This window comes from Carcharhinus amblyrhynchos, chromosome 1 (assembly GCF_965287045.1).
Source record: "Carcharhinus amblyrhynchos chromosome 1, sCarAmb.v2.hapA, whole genome shotgun sequence".
Taxonomy (NCBI): domain Eukaryota; kingdom Metazoa; phylum Chordata; class Chondrichthyes; order Carcharhiniformes; family Carcharhinidae; genus Carcharhinus; species Carcharhinus amblyrhynchos.
In genome coordinates, this window is record NC_137324.1 from 135,627,669 (window position 1) to 135,644,609 (window position 16,941).

Below are 16,941 nucleotides of genomic sequence, written 5' to 3' on the forward strand. Positions count from 1 at the left end.
ACAACGTTTAGTACACTATTTCTAGCCCTTCCTGCCACAATGGTAGTACATAGTATGGCCCTGAAAAAGATTGCTCAGTTGCTAGGGTACTGACAGTACATCTGAGAGCTGCTGAAGCATGGTTCAGTAGTCTCCTGTGACTATCCCCCTTTCAAACAGGTGTACCATTCTGGATACTGTTGAGGGGATAGCCTGTGAGGGGGAGATAACAGCATAGCCAGGCCTGTGGCATCACACCTGGTTCTGTTGTAGAGCAGCGAAGGGCAAAGAGCAAGCAAGCAGTATTAATTGGGGACTTACTAGTTAGAGGCACAGGCGTTTCTGTGGCTGCAAACGAGACTCCAGGATGGTGTGTTGCCTTCCTGTTGCCAGGATCAAGGACATCTCTGAGCAGTTGCAGGACATTCTTAAGGGGGAGGGAGAGCAGCTAGAAGAGGTCGGTGTACACATTGGTGCCAGTGACATAGGTAGGAAAAGGGATGAGGTCTTGAAGTGTGAATTTAGAGAGTTAGGCAGAAGGCTAAAGTGCAGGACCTCAAAGATAGTAATTTCTGGACTGGTGACTCGTGCTAGTGAGAGTAGAAATAGGAAGATTAGGCAGATGAATGTGTGGCTTGAGAGCTGGTGCAGGGGGCAGGGATTTAGATTTTTGGATCATTGGGATCTTTTCTGGGGAAGAGGTGACCTGTTCAAGAGGGACAGATTACATCTGAACTGGAAGGGGACTAACATCCTGGTGGGGAGGTTTGCTAGAGCCACTCGGGAGGTTTAAACTAGTTTGGCGGGGGGCGGGGGGGTAGGATCCAAAGCAGTAAGGAGACCGAAGAGAAGACTGAAGACAGCACAGAAGTTAAGGAGAGCACATTAATAGTAAAGACAATGTCAGTAATCTAGTGCCAGACAGATCAGGCAAAAGCAAGACGGAGAGCAAGAGAAGTCCAGGTTAAACTGCATTTATTTCAATGCAAGAGGCCTGACTGGCAAGGCAGATGAACTCACAGCATGGATGGGTACATGGGACTGCGATATTATAGCAATTACTGAAACATGGCTAAGGGAGGGACAGGACTGGCAGTTCAATTTTCCAGGGTACAGATGCTATAGGAAAGATAGAACAGGAGGTAAGAGAAGAGGGGGAGTTGCACTTTTGATTAGGGAAAACATTATGGCAGTACTGAGGAGGGATATATCCGAGGGTTTGGCCATTGAGTCTATATGGGTAGAACTGAGAAATAAGAAGGGGAAACCATTTTGATAGGGTTGTACTATTGGCCCCCAAATAGTCAGTGGCAAATTGAGGAGCAAAAATGTAAGGCGATTACAGATAGCTCCAAGAAAAATAGGATGGTAATAGAAGGGGATTTTAACTTTCCCAACACTCACTGGGACAGCCATAGGGTTAAAAGGTTGGTTGAATGTAGAGAAATTTTTGACTGAATTCGAGAGGAATTTCTCATTCATTATGTGGATGGGCCGACTAGAGAGGGAGCAAAACTTGACCTCCTCTTGGGAAATAACGAAGGGCAGGTGACAGAAGTGTTAGTGAGGGATCACTTTGGGACCAGTGACCACAATGCTATTAGTTTTAAGATAGCTATGGAGAATGATAGGTCTGGCCCAAAAATTAAAATTCTAATTTGGAGCAAGGCCAATTTTAATGGTATCAGGCAGGAACTTTCAAAAATTAATGGGGGAGTCTGTGGGAAGAAAGGCAAAGGGACATCTGGTAAGTGGAAGGCTTTCAAAAGTGCATTAACCAGGGTTCAGGGTAAGCACATTTCTCTTAGAGTCATAGAACCCTACAGTGCAGAAAGAGGCCCTTTGGCCCATCGAGTCTGCACAGACCACAATCCCAGCCAGGCCCTACCCCCATATGTTATACCCACTAATCCCTCTGACCTACACATCCCTGGACACTAAGGGGCAATTTCTAAGCATGGCCAATCAACCTAACCCGCACATCTTTGGACTGTGGGAGGAAACCAGAGCACCTGGAGGAAACCCACACAGACACGAGGAGAATATGCAAACTCCACACAGACAGTGACCTGAGCCGGGAATCAAACCCAGGACCCTGGAGCTGTGAAGCAATAGTGCTAACCACTGTGCTACCGTGCCGCTCTTGGAGTGAAGGACAAGGCTGGCAGATGTAGGGAACCCTGGATGACTCGGGATATTGAGGCCCTGGTCAAGAAGAAGAAGGCAGCACATGACATGCATAGGCAGCTGGGATCAAGTGAATCCCTTGAAGAGTATAGGGGATGTAGGAGTAGAGTTAAGAGAGAAATCAGGACAGCAAAAAGGGGACACGAGACTGTTTTTGGCCGATAAGTCAAAGGAGATCCAAAGAGCTATGGCAAATAAAAGGTCAAAAGACTAACTAGGGAGAGAGTAGGGCCTCTTAAGGATCAACAGGCTCATTTATGTGTGGATCCACAAGACTTGGGTGAGATCCTAAATGAATATTTCTCATCAGTATTTACTGTTGAGAAAAGCATGGATGCTAGGGAACTTGGGGGAAATAAATAGTGGTGTCTTGAGGAGTGTTCATATTACAGAGAAGGAGGCGTTGGCAGTCTTAAAGTGCGTCAAGGTAGATGAATCCCTGGGACCTGTTGAAGTGTATCCCAGGACATTGTGGGAGGCTAGGGAGGAAAATGCAGGTCCCCTGGCAGAGATAGTTGAATCATCGATAGTCTCAGGTGAGGTGCCTGAAGATTGGAGGAGGCAAATGCTGTGCCTTTGTTTAAAAAGGACTGCAGGGAAAACCTTGGGAACTATAGGCCGGTGAGCCTCGCATCTGTGGTGGGTAAGTTGTTGGGAGGTATTTTGAGAGACAGGATCTACAGGCATTTAGAGATGCAAGGACTGATAAGGGATAGTCAGCATGGCTTTGTGTGTGGAAACTCATGTCTCACAAATTTTATTGAGTTTTTTGAAGGGGTAACCTAGAAGCTAGATGAGGGCAGTGTAGTTGATGTTGTCTACATAGACTTTAGCAAGGCTTTTGACAAGGTACTGCATGGTAGGTTGTTGCATAAGGTTAAATCTCACGGGATCCAGGGTGAGGTATCTAAATAGATACATAATTGACTTGATTACAGAAGCCGAGGGTGGTTGTAGAGGGTTGTTTTCCAGGAGGCCTGTGACCAGCGGTGTGCCTCAGGGATCAGTGCTGGGTCCACTGTTATTTGTCATTTATGTTAATGATTTGGATGAGAATATAGGAGGCATGGTTAGTAAGTTTGCAGATGACACCAAGTTTGGTGGCATGGTGAACAGTGAAGAAGGTTGTCTCCAATTATAACAGGATCTTGATCAATTAGAACAGTGGACTGATGAATGGCAGATGGAGTTTAATTTAGATAAATGTGAAGTGATGCATTTTGGTAGATTGAAACAGGGCAGGTCTTCAGGCACTGGGGATAGTTACAAAACAGAGATCTAGGGGTACATGTTCATAGCTCCTTGAAAGTGGAGTCGCAGGTGGACAGAGTGGTGAAGAAGGCATTCAGCATTCTTGGTTTCATTGGTCAGAACATTGAATACAGGAGTTGGGATGTCTTGTCGAAGTTGTACAAGACATTGGTAAGGCCACACTTGGAGTACTGTGTACAGTTCTGGTCACCCTGTTATAGAAAGGATCTTATTAAACTAGAAAGAGTAGGAAGCTACCGGGATTTGATGGTTTGAGTTATAAGGAGAGTCTGGATAGACAGGGACTTTTTTCTCTGGAGCATAGAAGGCTGAAGAGTGATCTTATAGAGGTCTATAAAATAATGAGGGGCATAGATCAGCGTCAATATATCTTCCCAAGGACAGGGGAGTCTAAAACTAGAGGGCATAGGTTTAAGGAGAGACAGGAGAGATACAAAAATGTGCAGAGGGGCAGTTTTTTCACAGAGAGGGTAGTGAGTGTCTGGAACAAACTGCCAGAGGTAATAGTAGAGGCGGGTAAATTTTTGTCTTTTAAAAAGCATTTAGACAGTTACATGGGTAAGATGGGTATAGAGGGATATGGGCCAAATGAAGGCAATTTGGATTAGTTTTGGGGTTTAAATAAAGGGCAGCATGGACAAGTTGGGCTGACGGCCTGTTTCCATGCTGTAAACGTTGATGACTCTATGACAGATATTTGGACAGGCAAGCACTTTTCTTGGCATGGCTGTCTCCTGAAACTTTAATTCCAATCATGTTTAGAATAGCTAGAGGAGGATCTCACCTTTCACTGAGGAATGTGCTCCTTGGATGTTCCTGCCACCAAGACTTGTTGTTACTCTCTGGTACCTGTATTTCATCATTTTCCTTGCTGACACCACTCCCACCTCCCATCATCCTCCCCTCTCCCGGTTCACGAATTATCCGACATGGAATACCAATGTGCTTGATATATAGAACGTGTGATTTAGGATTGTCCTCTTCTGAGGTTTCTTCTCCTGCAGTCTCAATTTTCTAGTCTCAATTTTCTAAGTAGGACCTGGAGGAAAGAAAAGAAGGGCAAATGTTAGGTTGACACTGAGAGGCTGGACAATCTTTAGAATGCATGTTAAATTGTGAAACATACTGAATATTTGCTGAGTTGAAAGGGTTGGAAGTAACATGCAGGCATCCTGCTCAAAAAAGCTGCCAATCTCGCCTTACTGTTACAGTTTGTAATGTTTCAGTCTACAAAAATGCATTCCCTTGCATTTATCTACTGTTTGCAATAAAAATAAATGATTTGGAGGAAAATATAACTGGTTTGATTAGTAAGTTTGCAGACGACACAAAGGTTGGTGGATTTACAGATAGCGATGAGGACCATCAGAGGATACAACAGGATATAGATCAGTTGGAGACTTGGGCAGAGAGATGGCAGATGGAGCTTAATCTGAACAAATGTGAGATAATGCATTTTGGAAGGTCTAATACAGATAGGAAATATACAGTAAATGGTAGAACCCTTAGGAGTATTGATAGGCAAAGGGACCTGGGTGTACAGGTAGACAGGTCACTGAAAGTGGCAATACAGATAAAGAAGGTAGTCAAGAAGGCTATGGCATGCTTGCCTTCATCAGCCAGGGCATTGAGTTTAAAAATTGGCAAGTCATGTTGCAGCTTTATAGAACCTTAGCTGGGCGCAGTTGGAATGTAGTGTTCAATTTTGGTCATCTTGCTACCAGAAGGATATGGAGGCTTTGGAGAGGGTACAGAAAAGATTTACCAGGATGTTGCCTGGTGTGGAGGGCATTAGCTGTGAGGAGAGGTTGGAGAAACTTGCTTTGTTCTTATTGGAATGACAGAGATTGAGGGGTGATCTGATAGAAGTCTACAAGAATACGAGAGGTGTGGACAGAGTGGATAGTAAGAAGCTTTTTCCCAGGATGGAAGAGTCAATTACTAGGGGGCATAGGTTTAAGGTGCGAGCGGTAATGTTTAAAGGAGCTGTACGAGGCAGATTTTTTACACAGAGTGGTGGGTGCTTGGAACTCGGTGCCGGGGTGGTAGTGGAAGTGGATACAGTAGTGACTTTTAAGGGGCGTCTTGACAGATGCATGAATAGGATGGGAATAGAGGGATATGGTCCTCGGAAGGGTAGGGGATTTTAGTTAAGTTGGGCAGCATGGTTGGTGCAAGCTTGGAGGGCCAAAGGGCCTGTTCCTGTGCTGTAATTTTCTTTGTTCTTTGTACTTGAGGTCCATGGCTTTGTCTGGTCACTAATCTCCAGGGCTTCTTGCTTCATTTGGCTAAAAGTAATGTTACCAGCTACTTATTTACTGGTCTCACCATTGTCCCTCGCATTATAAAGAACAAAGAACAACACAGCATGGGAAACAGGCCCCTCGGCCCAACAAGCCCGTGCCGCCATTTTAACATTATGAGTGCCCTCCGCTACCCATGATCTTTGTTTACACCTACTGGGGAAGATTGTGGGAAGACTAATTTAGGGACAATTTGTTACACCAATCAGCCTAGGAGCATGTTTTTTTGTGATATGGGAGGAAAGTGGAGCACCTGGAGAAAACCCACGCAATCATGGGGAGAATGTGCAAACTCCGGCAGACACCGGCCCAAATCCATGTATCTGCACAGCAAACAGTGATAGTCACTGAGCTGTCATGTTGCCCGTCAGATGGGCCAGTTTAAGTATACACTAACGACGTGAAGCACTAGTCAACTCTCGAAGCAACATCCAAGAGCAGCTATCGCATGACCCACCGCGTGTATGCCCCTTCTTGGTCAACAAGGCGGACCAAATCACCTGTGAAGTAAAAGAAAAGACATCAATAAACATGCAAAACTTAGACAGACATTTATGGAATCCCCAGAAGCGCAGAAATAAAGCAAGTGAGCCATGAAATATTTTGGAAGGCCCATAGGATTCATTTGATTCCCAGGGACGTCCCAAAGCTCTTGATCTTTATTTAGAAAAGTCTCCTATATCCCTCCATCTCTAGTCCGCTCATGTGCCTGTCTAAGTAAGCCTTAAACAACCCCAGCGTGCCTGCCTCCACCACCCTACTTGGCAGTGCATTCCAGGCCCCCTCCACTCTCTGTGTGAAAAACCTCCCTCTGACATCTGAGTTATACCTTGCCCCCTCAACCTAAGCCCGTGGCCCCTTGTAATTATTGTATCCAATCTAGGAAAAAGCTTACCACTGTTCACTTTATCTATACTCTTCATAATCTTATACACCTCTATTAGATCTCCCCTCATCCTCTGCCTTTCTAAGGAGAACAGCCCCAGTTTGCCCAATCTTTCCTTGTGGCTCAGGCCTTCCATACCAGGCAACATCCTGGTAAACCTCCTCTGCGCTTTCTCCAAGGTCTCCACGTCCTTCCGGTAGTAAGGCGACCAGAACTGAACGCAGTACTCCAAATGCGGGCGAACCAATGTCCTGTACAACTGCAACATTAGATGCCAACTTTTATATTCTGTACCCTGCCCTACAAAGGCAAGCATACCATAGGCCTTCTTCGTCACCTTCTCCACCTGTACTGCCACCTTCAAGGACTTGTGTACTTGCACCCCCAGGTCTCTCAGTATTTCTATACTCTTAATAGGCCTACTATTTACCGTGTAAATCCCCCCTACATTCTTTGTTCTGAAATGCATCACCTCACATTTATCTGGATAAATTCCGTCTGCCATTTCTATGCCCAATGTACCAGCCTATCTCTATCCTGCTGTATTGCCTGACATGTGGGAGTTTCTGGGGACAACTCGTCTCCCGAAAGTCCACATCTGTGCTAAGTGTTGGGAGCTGCAGTCTCTGAGATACCGGGTCAGGGAGTTAGAGCTGAGGCTTGAGGACATACTTCTAGTAAGGGAGATCGAGGCAATAATGGATTTGAACCATAGTCAAGTGGAGATACCAGGGCCTAACAGGGGGGACAGGTGGGTGACCATTAGGAAGGGAAAAAAGAAGAAAAGTCATGGTCCAAAGGCTACCCCAGTGGCAGTCTCCCAAGACGTCAAGGGAAGGGTATCAAATGGGGGAGGTGATCTTCCAGAGGGAAGACAGGAGGACCAGAACGCCTTACAGGGAAGGAAAGGGATTAGAAGTGAAATAGTGTTGGGGGATGGGAGGGTCAAAGGAATAGATAGGCGGTTGTGTGGACAAAAGTGAGACTCCAAGATGGTAGTCTGCCTCCCTGGAGCAGGGGTACAGGATGTTTCTGAAAGGGTAGAAGGGATATTGAAGGGTGAAGAGAACCAAGCTGATGTAATTGTGCATGTAAGTGTGAAGGACATAGGAAGGAAGAGCAGGGGGGAAATACGTAGGCAGTTTAGGGAATTGGGTGCCAGGCTGAAGAGCAGGGCCTCCAGGGTGGCAATCTCTGGGCTGTTACCAGTGCCTAGGGACGGTGGGGCTAGGAATACTGAGATCCTTCAGCTAAATGCATGGCTGAAGAATTGGTGTAAGACGGAGGGTTTTACATTTGTGAGTCACTGGGAAGTGTTCATGAGAGAAGGGCACCTGTATAGGAGGGATGGGGAACACTTAAATGGGAAGGGCACGAATATCTTGGCTGGGAGGTTAGCTGGAGTGTTTCGGCAGGGTTTAAACTAATGTGGGGGGGTGGTGGGAATGAAACCGATAGCTCAGTAGGCACTGGGATTGGGAGCGAGTTGGGTGACAGAGTAAGATTAGACGAGAGGGCAATCATCCAGGAGAGGGAGGATCCGAGTGGGCCTGGAGGTCTGGAGTGCGTCTGTTTTAACGCAAGGAGAATAATGGGTAAGACAGATGAACTTAAGGCCTTAATGTTTGCAAGGAATTTAGATGTGGTTGCAGTGACAGAGACGTGGTTAAAAGAAGGGCAGGACTGGCAGCTAAATATTCCTGGGTATAAGTGCTTCAGGCGTGACAGAGGAGGGTCAAAAAGAAGAGGGGGAGTGGCGTTGTTAGTTAGGGATCACATTACAGCTGTACAGAGGGAGGATAATTTAGAGGAGTTGGGAAATGAGTCACTGTGGGTGGAGTTCAGGAATAGGAAGGGAGCAATTACATTGCAAGGGATATACTATAGGCCACCAAATAGCCCACGGGAGGTGGAAGAATGGATATGTAAAGAAATTCTGGATAAGTGTAGAAAAAATAGGGTTGTTGTTGTGGGAGGCCTTAATCTCCCTGGGGTGGATTGGAAGGTGCCTAGGGCTGGGGGTCCAGATGGGGAGGAATTTGTAAAATGTGTACTGGAAGGGTCTTTGGAGCAGTATGTAGCTAGCCCGACTAGAGAGGGGTCTATACTGGATTTAGTTCTTGGAAATGAGCCTGGTCAGGTGATCGAGGTTGCAGTCGGGGAACGTGCGGCGAACAGTGACCACAATTCAGTCTACTTCAGGATACTAATGGAAAAAGATGAGTACTGTCCGAGGGGGAGGGTGCTAAATTGGGGGAAGGCTAGATACAGCCGGATTAGGCAGGAACTTACTGATTGGGAGAGGTTGTTTGAGGGTAAGTCCATGTTTGGCATGTGGGAGTCTTTTAAGGGACAGCTGAAATGGGTGCAAGAAAGACATGTATCGATTAAGAGGAGGGATGGGAAAGGTAGGATCAGGGAGCCGTGGATAACTAGGGAGACTGAGGACTTGGGCTGGAGGAAAAGAGAGGCGTATGTTAGGTCTAAGCAACTGGGAACAGAGAGAGCATTGGAGGAATACAGAGAGAGTAGGAGAGAGCTTAAACAGGGAGTTAGAAGGGCGAAAAGGGGGCATGAAATGGCCTTGGCAGACAGGATTAAGGAAAATCCAAAAGCATTTTACTCCTATGTCAGGAATAAAAGGGTGGTTAGAGGAAAAATTGGTCCTCTTAGGGACAGGAGGGGAGCTATGCCTAGAATCCGAGGGAATGGGGGAGATCCTGAATGAAGACTTTGCATCAGTATTCACGAAGGAGAGGAACCTGTTGTCAGGTACTGTCTTGGAGGGAGTTGTAGACCCGTTAGAGGAAATATCTATTACGATGGAGGAAGTGTTAGGGTTTTTAGGTAGTATTAAAACAGATAAATGTCCGGGGCCTGATGGCATTTATCCTAGGCTGCTTAGCGAGATGAGGGATGAAATTGCTGGGCCTCTGACGCAAATCTTTGTCTCTTCTTTGGACACAGGTGAGGTCCCAGAGGACTGGAGGATAGCGAATGTGGTACCGTTGTTTAAAAAGGGTAGTAGGGATAACCCGGGTAATTATAGGCCGGTGAGTTTGATGTCAGCGGTAGGGAAGTTGTTGGAAAGGATTCTTAGGGATAGGATGTATAAGCATTTTGAGTGTGGCAATTTGATTAGTGATAGGCAGCATGGATTTGTTAAGGGGAGGTCGTGCCTTACGAATCTGGTAGAATTTTTTGAGGAGGTGACAAAAACGGTCGACGAAGGACGAGCCGTTGATGTCGTCTACATGGATTTCAGTAAGGCGTTTGACAAAGTCCCTCATGGTAGGTTGGTGGAAAAGGTTAAGGCTCATGGGATACAAGGACAGGTGTCTAGATGGATTAAGAACTGGCTTGGTAATAGGAGACAGAGAGTAGTAGTGGAAGGGTCCTTTTCTAGCTGGAGGCCTGTTACTAGTGGTGTGCCGCAGGGCTCAATACTGGGACCTTTGTTATTTGTAATATACATAAATGACTTGGAAGAGGGAGTAAGTGGTGTGATCAGCAAGTTTGCAGATGATACGAAGATGGCTGGGCTTGCTGATAGTGAGGAGCAGTGTCAGGCATTATGTGCTGTTTTGTCGTGCAGATAGAAAGCAAAATTCAAAAAACAGCTGTTGAAAAGCTAATTGGAAATGTGTAAAACTCATGAACAAAGTAGATATGCTGTGAGCTGGAGAAGAAGCAAGATATAACAAGAATGGGGAGGTGATGAATACAAGGCCATGTGTGTGGAATGATGGGCAATGAATGCTGGCTTAGCCAGATAAGCCCACATCCCTTGAATGATTTTTTGAAAAGTGACATATAGAAAGAGTAGTTGTTCTGCTTGTACTAAGACCTGAGAAAAACTAGATGGCATGAAGAGAGCAAATGAATAATTTTGTGTTTGCAATGAGAATATGTGGCATGTAATGTGCCCTTGTGGTTGTGAACTGAATAATGTGGTGAATGGTTTACTGAGATTGAGATGTGAGGTGAGACGAAGTGTTGAGGTTCATGGAGAGATAAAGGTCTGTACTGAACCATGCTTTCCTTGTGAAGTAATCTAACTTCTTCCTACACTGAACTCAGTTTCTGGAGGGTATGCTATTATATTGACCTTCTCAGTTTCTTCTTTCCACCCTACTGCACAGTCACCTTGTAGATGCCCCTGTGAGTGCTGGGGAACACTATTTCCCTTCTTTCTCTGATTTTAACCACAAGGACCTCTAAGGAGGCATCTGTCTAAAACCTGGGGGTCATCCTCATGGCTTTTTTCTGCACTGCTTCAAAGACTTGATACAGACAGTATTCTGATCAGAGCTTTCAGGGCTATATCTGATTTCTGCTGTTCAGTGTTGTGTACATTATCTCCCTTACTTTGACACTGTTTGTAAAACTGTATCCAAATCATTGTGAAAATTAGAAATATTAATGGTTTCAAGTGTGAACCCTAGATATCCTCTATGCAATGCCCATTGTTAGGAAGGCTGATCTATTGCTATAGGACTTACTTTCTCTCTTTTGAATTATGGTGTTAAATTGGCAACCCTCCAACTCACTGAGGTAAGTTCATCACTGAAGAATATCCAGAGGATTGTAATCAGTCCACTATTTTAAACTTTGATTTCCTTCTGCACTCAGGTATGCAGCTTTCTAAATATGCTTGCATACACATGAACATACAAATTAAGAGCAGGAGTAGGCTCCTTGAGCCTGTTCCACCATTCAGTAAGATTGTGGCTGATCTGATTGTAACCTCATGCCCACATTCCTGCCTACCACCCATTACCTTTCACCCCTTTGTTAATCAAGAATCTATGCAAATCTCCCTTAAAAATATTCGCTCTTCTTCCACTGCCTATTGAGGAAATGAATTCAAGAGACTCATAACACTCTGAGAGAAAAGAAAATACATCCTCATCTCTGTCTTAAATAAGTGACCCCCATTTTTTAAAAGTAAGCCCTAGTTCTAGATTCTCCAACAAGAGGAAACATCTTTCCAGATTCATCCCATTAATACCCTTCAGGACCTTAAAGGCTTTGATGAAGTTGACCTTTACTCTTCTAAACTCTAATGGATATATACCTAACCTCTCTAACCTTTCCCCATAAGGTAAGTCAACCAAGTTTAGTAAACCTTCTCTGATGTGCTTCAAACCCATTTACACCTTTCCTTAAATAAAGAGACTGATACTATACAAAATACTCCAGGTGTGGTCTCACCAATGCCCTGTACAACTGATGCATAACCTCCCTATATTTGTAATCAGTTCCCCTCACAATAAATTACAACTTTCTATTAGCTTTCCTAATTACTTGCTGTTCTCTTTGTAATTTGTGCTCTGGGATTCTCTGATCCCTTAGCACTTCAGAGCTCTGCAATCTCTCACCATTTAGATAATAAGCTTTTTTATTCTTCCTGCCAAAATGGACAATTTCACATCTGCCCACTCTATTTGCCAGATTGTTGCCCACTCACTTAACCAATCTATGTCCCCTTTTAACTTTGTGTCACCAGCAAATTTAGCAGCATCAGTCCCCGCATCCAAGTAATTTATATAAATAAGGCTGTTAAAGATTGAGGCCCTAGAACTGATCCCTGTGGATCTACTTGTCACATCCTGCCAACAGAAAAAGATCCATTTATGCCAACTCTCTGTTTCCTGTTTGCTAGCCAATCTTCATTCCATGCCATTTTTCTACCCCCTACACCATGAGCTTTTATTTTACATAATAACCTTTGATGTGGCACCTTATCAAATGCCTTCTGGAAATCTAAGTACAGTGTATCCACAGGTTCCCCTTTATCCACAGCACATATGACTCCTTCAAAGAACTGTTGTAAATTGGCTAAGCATGATTTTTCTTTCACAAAACCATGTTGATTCTGCCTGACTGCTTGAATTTTTCCAAGTGCCCTTCGATACCATCCTTAATAATGGCTTTCAACATTTTCCCTTTGACAGATGTTAAGCTACCTGGCCTGTAGTTACCTGCTTTCTGTCTCCCTCCTTTTTTTGAATAAAGCAGTTAGATTTGCTATCTTCCAATCTAATGGAACCTTTCCTGAATTTAGGGAAATTTGAAAAATTAAAATCAATGCATCAACTATCTCATTGGCCACTTGTTTCGAGACTTTAGGGTGAAGTCCATCCAATTAGGGGCAACTGGAGACCTAGCAATTTTTTCAATACCACTTCCCTGGTGATTGTAATTTTCCTGAGGACCCCTCCCTTCCATTTCCTGATTTACAGCTATTTCTAGAATGTTACTTGTGTCCTCTACAATTGCGAAATACCAGTTTAATTTATCCACCATAGTCTGCTTTCCATTACCAATTCTTCAGACACACTTTCTATAGGACCAGTGCTCACTTTGTTAGCTCCTTTCACATTTAAATAGCTATAGAAACTCTGACTGATCACCTTGATATTACTGGCTAGCTTTCTCTTGTACTCTAGTTTTACCCTCCTTATCAATCTCTTTGTCATCCTTTGATGTGTTTTTATATTCTGTCCAATCTTCTGACTTGCCATCTATTTTTATGCAAGTCTATGCTTTTTCTGTAAGTTTAATACCGTCTAACTTTTTTGGTGATGGGCCCCCCTCTTTGAATTTTTCTTTCTTATTGGAATGTTATTCTCAAATATCCCTTTAAATGTCTGCCACTAAACATCTTAGATGAGGGTTTGAGGGTTTGAAAATAGATAAGTCCCCTGGGCCGGACGGGATTTACCCTAGGATTCTCTGGGAGGCAAGAGAGGCGATTGCAGAGCCTCTGGCTGTGATCTTCAGGTCGTTGTTGGTCACAGGTATAGTGTCAGAGGATTGGAGGATAGCGAATGTTGTCCCATTGTTTAAGAAGGGGAGCAGAGACTTCCCCGGGAATTCTAGACTGGTGAGTCTTACTTCTATTGTGGGCAAAGTTTTAGAAAAAATTATTAGGGATAGGATTTATAGCTATTTAGAGAGTAATGTATTGATTGGAGATAGTCAGCATGGTTTTGTGAAGGGTAGGTCGTGCCTTACTAACCTGATTGAGTTTTTTGAGAAAGTGACCAAAGAGGTGGATGGGGGTAAGGCAGTTGACGTGGTATGTATGGACTTTAGTAAGGCGTTTGATAAGGTTCACCATGGAAGGCTTCTGCAGAAAATGCAGATGTATGGGATTGGGGGTGATTTAGTTAATTGGATCAGGAATTGGCTAACAGATAGGAGACAGAGGGTGGTGGTTGATGGAAAGTATTCGTCATGGAGTTCGGTTACAAGTGGTGTGCCTCAGGGATCTGTTTTGGGGCCACTGCTGTTTGTAATTTTTATAAATGATCTGGATGAGGGTATAGTTGGATGGATCAGTAAATTTGCTGATGACACCAAAGTCGGAGGAGTTGTAGATAGTGAAGAGGGGTGTCATAGTTTACAGAGAGACTTGGACAAGTTGCAGAGCTGGACCGAGAGGTGGGAGATGGAGTTTAATGCGGAAAAGTGTGAGGTAATTCACTTTGGCAGGAATAACTGATGTGTAGAGTATAGGACTAACGGTAGGACTCTGAATAGTGTTGATGAACAGAGGGATCTAGGTGTATGTGTACATAGATACGTGAAAGTTGGGAATCAAGTAGATAAGGTAGTTAGGAAGGCATACGGTGTCTTGGCGTTTATTGGTAGGGGGATTGAATTTAGGAGCCGCAACGTCATGTTGCAACTGTACAAAACTCTGGTGCGTCCGCACTTGGAGTATTGTGTGCAGTTCTGGTCCCCACATTATAGGAAGGATGTGGAGGCATTGGAGAGGGTGCAGAGGAGGTTTACCAGGATGTTGCCTGGTATGGAGGGAAGGTCCTATGAGGAGAGATTGAGGGATTTGGGGTTGTTTTCGTTAGAAAGAAGGCGGCTAAGAGTGGATCTTATTGAGACATATAAGATGATTAGAGGTTTAGATAGGGTGGACAGTGATAGCCTTTTTCCTCGGATGGAGAAAGCTAGCACGAGGGGGCATAGCTTTAAATTAAGGGGTGATAGATATAGGACGGATGTCAGAGGTAGGTTCTTTACCCAGAGGGTGGTGAGGGATTGGAATGCCCTGCCTGCTGCAGTTGTAGATGCGCCTAGTTTGGAGGCGTTTAAGAGATCTGTGGATAGGTTTATGGATGGAAAGGGATTGGTTTAGGTTAGAGGGTCATTGCTTTTTTAACTGGTCGGCGCAACATCGTGGGCCGAAGGGCCTGTTCTGCGCTGTAATGTTCTATGTTCTATGTTCTATCTATTGATCTATCCTTTAAGCATATTTGCCTGTTCACTTTAGCTAGCTCCACTTTCATGACATCATAATTGCCCTCATATAAGTATTGAATATTAGTCTTAGATGCACTATTCTCTCCTTCAAATCAAATGTAAAATTCAGTCATGATTGTTGCTACCCAGGGTGCTTTCACTATGAGGTTATCAACCAGTCCTCCCTTATTGCACAAACCAGATCTACCATGGCTTGCCTTCAGGTTGGCTCCAGAATATACTGTTCTAAGAAACTATTCTGAAAATACTCTATGAACACCTCATCTATGTCACATTTGCCCATCTGAGTTTTCCAATCTGTATGTAGATTAAAATCCCCTATGGTTTTTGTACTACCTTTCTGACAAGCTCCCTTTATTTCTTCATTTATGCTTTGTCCTACCATGTAGTTACAATTAGCCTGTACACCACTCCCACAAGTGGCTTCTTGCCTTTACAATTTCTCATTGCAACCCAACCTATTTCTACGTCCTGGTTTCCTGAGCTTAGGTCACCCCACTTTAATGTGCTAATATCCTCATGAATTAACAGATCCACCTGTTCCCAACTCCTGTTTTTCTTAAATGTCACATTTCCTTCAATATTCAGGTACTAATCTATGCCATGCTGTAGCCATGCCTCTGTAATGGCTGTAAAAAGTTTCACAACACTAGGTTAAAGTCCAACAGGGTTATTCGGTAGCAAAAGCCACTAACTTTCGAAGTGCTGCTCCTTCATCAGGTGAATGGGATTTCAGTTTTGTGAACTGAAATCCTACCCACTTGATGAAAAAGCAGTGCTTTGAAAGCTAAGGGCTTATGCTACCAAATAACCCTGTTGGACTTTAACCTGGCGTTGTGAGACTTCTTACTGTGTTTACCGCAGTCCAACGCCGGCATCTCCACATCATCTGTAATGAGTATCAGACCATACTTATTACTTGGAATTTTCCAGTTTATGTTAGAATGATTGAAGTCTCCCACAAAACACTGCATGAAAGAAGGCCAAAAGATCCGTTGTACCTGCCAATTCTCAAAAGAGATGCCAGTTCCACTCCAATGCTCTTTCCCCATAGCTTTACAACTTACTAATTTTGTAAATATATCCAATTCTCTTTTGAAAGTTACTGTCAAATCTGTTATTGTACTCTTTGAGGCACTGTATTCCCAATTCTAAACAACTCGCAGAGCTGCAAAATTTCTCTTCATCTTTTCCTTTTTGCTTAAACCTATGTCCTCTATTTACTGATCCTCCTGCCAGTGGAAATAGCAGGGGCGATTCTCCGTTAGTAGATCACGCCGATCTTGGAGAATAGTGGGCAAGCCTATCAATCCAATTAGCGTCTGATACTAAGCAGGGGCCATTGAAGCCCCTGGGAGTTGGGAGCATGGCCAGGCGGTGCCCATTGGGCAGTGTCAACCTGGCAGGGTCTACCTGGAATGCTGGCAGTGCCCAACAGTGGCCACTAGAAAGCCTGGTGGTGCCAATTGGGTACCAGCAGTGTGCCAGGGGCAGTGCCAAGGGGGTGGGGGGCCATGACTGGGTGGGGGTCTATGCAGGGGGGTTATCTGACACGGTGGGGGGGGTGCAGTTGTGCAGTGTGGATCGTGAAGGTGATAATAATGGGGGTGCCTGTCATGGCCCTGATGGGGGGGGCGGAGGAATATTAGGAGGAGGATCCACTGAAGGATCCTAATCCACCAGTGCTGGTGACCTGTGTCCGGGAGTGGGGTGGGGTGATGGTGGGGGAACATGCCACCAATTGGGGGGGTGGGGGGGTGCAGTCCTGATGCCTGTGGAGTGAGAGAGGGTGTTTACCAGTGCACTCTGAGATTGGGTCACCATTGTGAAACAGTGTTCAGTGCTCTGAAGCCAGGGTCACTGGTGTGTTTTGGCCCTACCCAACCCTGGACCAGCGTGGAACTCCCGACTCTCCAATAAACTGACTGATTGTGGGAGGATAGTGTAGCAGAGCGTGCCGAAGAAACCTGCGCAGATCACTCCGTTATTCTCACCATTATGACACTCAGAAAGTTTTCAGGAGAATTC

At 44.7% G+C, this 16,941-nt stretch overlaps 1 protein-coding gene across 1 annotated transcript in view; it reads left to right on the forward strand.

Moving 5' to 3' along the window:
• ttc29 (tetratricopeptide repeat domain 29) overlaps positions 1-16,941 on the forward strand; it is a 570,038-nt gene that overhangs the window by 21,347 nt on the left and 531,750 nt on the right. The gene's annotated exons all lie outside the window — the stretch shown is intronic.